A 5500-nucleotide genomic window follows, 5' to 3' on the forward strand; every position below is an offset into this window, starting at 1 on the left:
GCTATTGTGAGGTTACTTTATTTGAATAAAATTGTCTCAACATGCACATCGACACTTCTACGGTAAGGAATGAGCACCATACTTGTGCGTTTTGACATGACATACCACGTAAGGAGAACTACTCACAATTCCTAAGCGGGACCGGTTTGATGGACCGGCCATAAGGAGGCTCTAACCTTACATTTTAGTAGCTATGTCGAGCCTATTAGGTCAAGTCTTGGGTCTAACACGGTCTCACAAAGTGGTCGCAACTTGGTTGTTAAGCTAGACTTCCGGGTTTTTGCTTGGTTTTTGCAAGCAAAAACCCTAACATGTGTCATCAAGAGGCACAAGCTATCAAAAGGAAAATGACACGGGCAAAACAATTATCATCATTGGCAACATATGCCCTCCACTCTTAGACTCCCTATGCAAATATTTACATACGAAATGCAACGTGTATGAATGCAAACTACACATATGAACAATTTATGTGAATGCAAGAGTAAACACATATATTCATGTCTAATCTAAATGCATACAAGTTCTAGTCCTAACAACACACCGACAACACAACCATATCCAAAACGGTTCCCAAAGGGAACACCCACATCACATATCCCGTCCTCCTCCATGCTTATATATACAAAAAGAAAAGGAAGGATAAAGGAGAAAGAATTGGAAGAATTTTACCAAGCGTCTTCTCCGATGATTCATGTGTTGCCTATCAAAATGGTTAGGACAAATGCAATATATATAATATAATATAAAGAATGCAAATTTTTGAAATTTTTCAATTTTTTCAATTTTTAGGCATTTTGTATTTTTCTCAAATTAATAAGCAAATATATACAATTATAAACAATATGCACAAAGTGGATATTTCCCTCCCCACACTTGAAATTTACATTGTCCTCAATGGAATAAAGCATAGGGAGAGAATGGAAAATTAAATAACATATTTTTGTTGGTTTTTTGAATTTTCCAAAATGTAAGAACATGTTTTTGATTTTTTTTTTGAATATTTGAAAATAAATAACATGTTTTTGGTATTTTTAAAATTTTCAAGTGTTTAAGATTTTTATGTAATGAATCCCCTCCCCACACTTAAAACGTGACATTGTCCTCAATGGAACAAATGTAGGGGGGAACAAAAATGCAAGTAAAGTATAAGTAAGGGAAGAGAATACATACAATTTAGTGGTTCTTGAGGGACTCCACCAAACCTCTCATGCAAAATTTTGTTGTTTGAAATTCCAAGTAGCATGATCCATGTCACTCAAGGCGCGGAGGAGACGGTCAAATGCTCTATCAAAACCTTCAACTGGACACAAGTAGTGCCAAGCTATAACAAACCGCACCCGACCTCTCTTCCAACACTTCTTATCATAGTTCCTCTTACCCTCCTTGGCTTCCTTTCTTGGGTCTTTTTGATAATTAGAACCCTTAAACTTGGAATGGTAGCTAGGTGGTAGGAGGAACGGAATCTCATAAGTTTCACTTGTTGGACAACTCTCTTCTTGGTCACCAAGGTAAAGAAATTGGTAGGGAATAGTAGGTGGAGGAGTCAACTTCTCAACATTGAGGTTCATGGTGGTGTCATTTTTATCCCAATTTTCTTGACTCTCCTTTTGACCCGAACTATTTCCATTGAGAGCCGCCTCCAAGGCATCAATTTGAGCTTCCCAATCACTTGAAGAGTTATCCAACCAAGGTTCACCTTCAAAAGAGCTTAGAACAAATGAATCCGGAGAGTTCAAATATAATTCAATCTCATCATCAATTTGGTCTTCAAATTCATCTTTTCTTGAATCATATTCACCCAAATCTTCCTTCACATCAACTCCCAACACATCATCAACTCCATCCCCCTCCTTGGTTTGACAAACATCAAATGGGTCCAAATATGAAGGCTCAAGATTATGCTCATTCAAGCAATCTTCCAACAAATCCACTCTACAACAAGAGTCACTTATAGAAGAAGATTTCATGGATTTTTCCAACGAGAATTCCATCTTCTCATCACCAACTTGAAGGGAAAACTTCCCATTCTTAACATCAATCATTGCACCCCCGGTAGCAAGGCATGGGCGCCCTAGGATGATTGGAATTTTGGAATCCTCGGGAATATCCATCACATAGAAGTCGCAAGGTATCACAAGTTTTCCCACCTTGAGTGGAACATCCTCCACTAGGCCAATTGGATACCTCACCGATCTATCCGCAAGTTGTAAAGAAACTCTAGTTGGTAAAAGCTCAAATCCCTTCAACTTCTTGAAAATCTTGAGAGGCATTAGGCTAATGCTAGCTCCCAAATCACATAGGGCCCTCTTTATTTGAATGGATCCAATTGTGCATGGGATAGAAAAACTACCCGGATCTTCAAGCTTTTGGGGCAACTCATTCATTAAGATTGCACTACATTCCTTGGACAAATTCACCGTTGTCGTTGGACTTAAGGAATTTTTGTTGGAAATCAACTCCTTCAAGAATTTTTCATATGCGGGTATCTCCTTGATGGCATCAATAAAAGGCATGGTGATGTTCACACCTTTCATCATGTGCATGAATTTCCCATACTTTTGCTCAAGCTTTGCCCTTGCCAACCTTTGGGGAAAAGGAATTGGTGGCACATATGTTCTCACAACTTGTTCCTTGGGTTCTTCAACAATTTCGGTAGGTTCATCAACTACCATGGGAGTTTCCTCAACAACCTCTACAAGATCATCTTCAACCACTTTTTGTGGTTCAACCACAACTTCCGGTTTGCGACTCTTTTTCCTCTTTACGAACACCCGGTCTTCCAACTCCCTACCACTCCTCAAATGTATAGCATTAATGGTTTTTGGGTTCTCCTCGGTTTTACCCGGAAATTTTCCATTTGAGGCTTGAAATTGACTTATTTGAGAAGCCAATTGAGAGATTTGATTATCCGTCATTATTTGGGAGGCTTGAATTTGAGTCCTTAGTTGGTTGATAGAGGATGTTGTCTCCTCTTGTTTTTGGTTGGAATGAGTGATGAATTGGGTTTGAGTGTTTACGAGTTGGTTTTGAGAATTCATCAATTGCTCCATCATGAGCTCCATGTTTGATTTGGGTTGGGTGGATTGTGGAAAGGGTTGAGAGTTTTGTTGAAATGGTTGAGAATTTTGTTGAAATGGTGGTCTTGGTTGAAAGGTGGGATTTTGCTTTTGGGCTTGGAAATTTGGTGTAAATTGTGGATTTTGTTGGAAAGTGGGGTTTTGGGCATTTTGTGAGCCATTGGAAAAATTTTGGTGGGCTCTCATTCCGGGATGGTATTGATTGTTGTTGGAGGCTTGTCTAGCCGGAATTGATTCCCACACTCCATTCACTTGCTCCATACAAATTGCCTCTCCCATCATCAAAGGACATTTGGTGGATGCCCTTGATCTCCATAAATCTCACAACAATACACTTGAGACCTACTTGATGAAGAGTTTCTAGAGGTGTTGCTTGAGTTCAACAAAGCAACTTGTTGCTTGAGTTCCTCTATCAATCCTTTAATCTCAACATTGTTGACCGACTCGACGGTTGACTTTCCCTTCCTCTTGTGCCTATCATTATTCCAATGAAAAGTACGGGAAGCCATTTCCTCAATAAGTTCCTTGGCCGTCTTGTGATCAATTTTGTCTAATGCCCCCTTTCCCGAGCCGGAATCTAGGTTCATTTTCATCTCATTGCTCAACCCCTCATAAAAGTTGTTGATCAACTCATCATCTCCAATCCCGTGATGAGGACACAACCTTTGGAGTCCCTTATACCTTTCCCACGCCTCATAAAGGGTCACATCATCATGTTGGGTGAACCCTTGAAGCTCACTCTTGATTCTTGCTGTCCTTTGTGGTGGAAAGTACTTGTTCAAGAAGGCCTTGGAGACATCATTCCAAGTTCTAAATGAATCGGGCTCACAACTCTTCAACCATTCCTTAGCACTCCCCCTCAAGGAATAAGGAAAGAGTCTAAGGCGGATTGCATCCTCCGATACTCCATTTGCCTTAAACATGTCACAACTATCCAAGAAATCATTAAGGTGTTCATTGGGATTTTCGGTAGCTCCCCCTCCGAATTGGTTTCCTTGGACTAGTTGCAACAAAGTAGCCTTCACATCAAAGTTGTTGGCTTGAATAGGTGGCTTGACAATACTAGGATTCACCACCTTCTTCGGAGCCAACTTGTCTCGCATAGGAACCGCGGCCATTGTTGCTTCTTCGGGAATTCCAAATGGAATCTCAAAGAACTCAAGATTAACCGGTTCTTCTAAAACACCTTCCACTACTCAAGAAAGGGATTAGTAACAAAGAAAGACCTAGTCTAAACTAGAACAAAACAACTAATATCATGCCAATGCTCCCCGGCAACGGCGCCATTTTGATAGCGGGGTTTGTCGCACTCCCCCGATCAAACAAATAACTCAACTAATGTAGTAGGGTAGTCGAGGTCGAATCCACAGGGAGCATGGGTGATTACTAATTGTCTAAATTCTCGTGCTTAGCTAAGTAGGCAATATAAGATGAGATTGTTAAACTAAACAACTAACATAAATGAAATAAAATGCAAATTAACTAAAGATGATAAATGAGTAAGAGAGGAATAAAGGTGTAAATCAAATGAATAAAAGGCCTAGAACTCGGTTCTCCCACAACAATTCGTAATTCCACATACTAATTCCCTAGGCTAATCACTCGGGTAGACAAGCAAGGAGGAGATGACTCTAATTCGCCTAAGACCCCCCTCTCGGGTTCGAAGTAGGACACTAGCACTACCCACCAACCCCCCTCTCGGGTTCGAAGGTAGGAATCCCTAACTCAACACTCAACTACCCCAAAATCATGCACAATTCCGAGGAGGTCAAGAACTTGGTCAAGGTCATTAAGCCCCCATCGTATTCCGGGTCATCCCACTCCCTCTCTCGAGGGTCGATTTCAAACGCTAGTCTAGAGGCACCCTCCCTTAGTTCTCCCTTTCGGTCTCAACTAAGGTTAGCGATAAGACCAAATTCCGGGTACTCGATTCCCAACCTAACCAACTCTCGTTGGTGGACAAGGGTCACAAATCAACATTACCCAAAATCGATCCTTAAACCATGTAATTCCTCTAAACTACCCTCACCAATTTCCCCAAATAATTAGCCTTCATGAGATTCAATTAGTGAAATTACTCATGTCGGGTCAAACCGAGTCCTAGTAGAAGACTACTCACTAATCATGTTTTTAAAGGCAATAGAGACAATAAAGATGGAATCTTTATGCATAATCATAATGGAAGAATAAATTCTACTACTAATCATGCAAATATCCAACACAAATTATGAAGAAAGACAAATTAAATTCAAGAGACAATGAAGATTAAACTAAAGACAGAAACTTTAACTCAATAAACTCAAAGACTCAATCTTTAACATGAGAAATTCAAAGATTCAATCTTGTAAATAACAATGGTGAATAGAGAAAAGATGAACAAGAGAGAGAATAACAACAATCTAACATAAACAATTAAGATT

At 39.9% G+C, this 5500-nt stretch overlaps 1 non-coding gene across 1 annotated transcript; it reads left to right on the forward strand.

Moving 5' to 3' along the window:
* Positions 1-3722: 3722 nt before the first annotated feature.
* On the forward strand, positions 3723-3829 carry LOC141637337 (small nucleolar RNA R71). Its single transcript, XR_012541723.1, has one exon. It is a non-coding gene; the product is annotated as a small nucleolar RNA R71 (small nucleolar RNA).
* The last annotated feature ends 1671 nt before the right edge of the window (positions 3830-5500 follow it).

This window comes from Silene latifolia, unplaced genomic scaffold (genome assembly GCF_048544455.1).
Source record: "Silene latifolia isolate original U9 population unplaced genomic scaffold, ASM4854445v1 chrun_scaffold_16, whole genome shotgun sequence".
Taxonomy (NCBI): Eukaryota; Viridiplantae; Streptophyta; class Magnoliopsida; order Caryophyllales; family Caryophyllaceae; genus Silene; species Silene latifolia.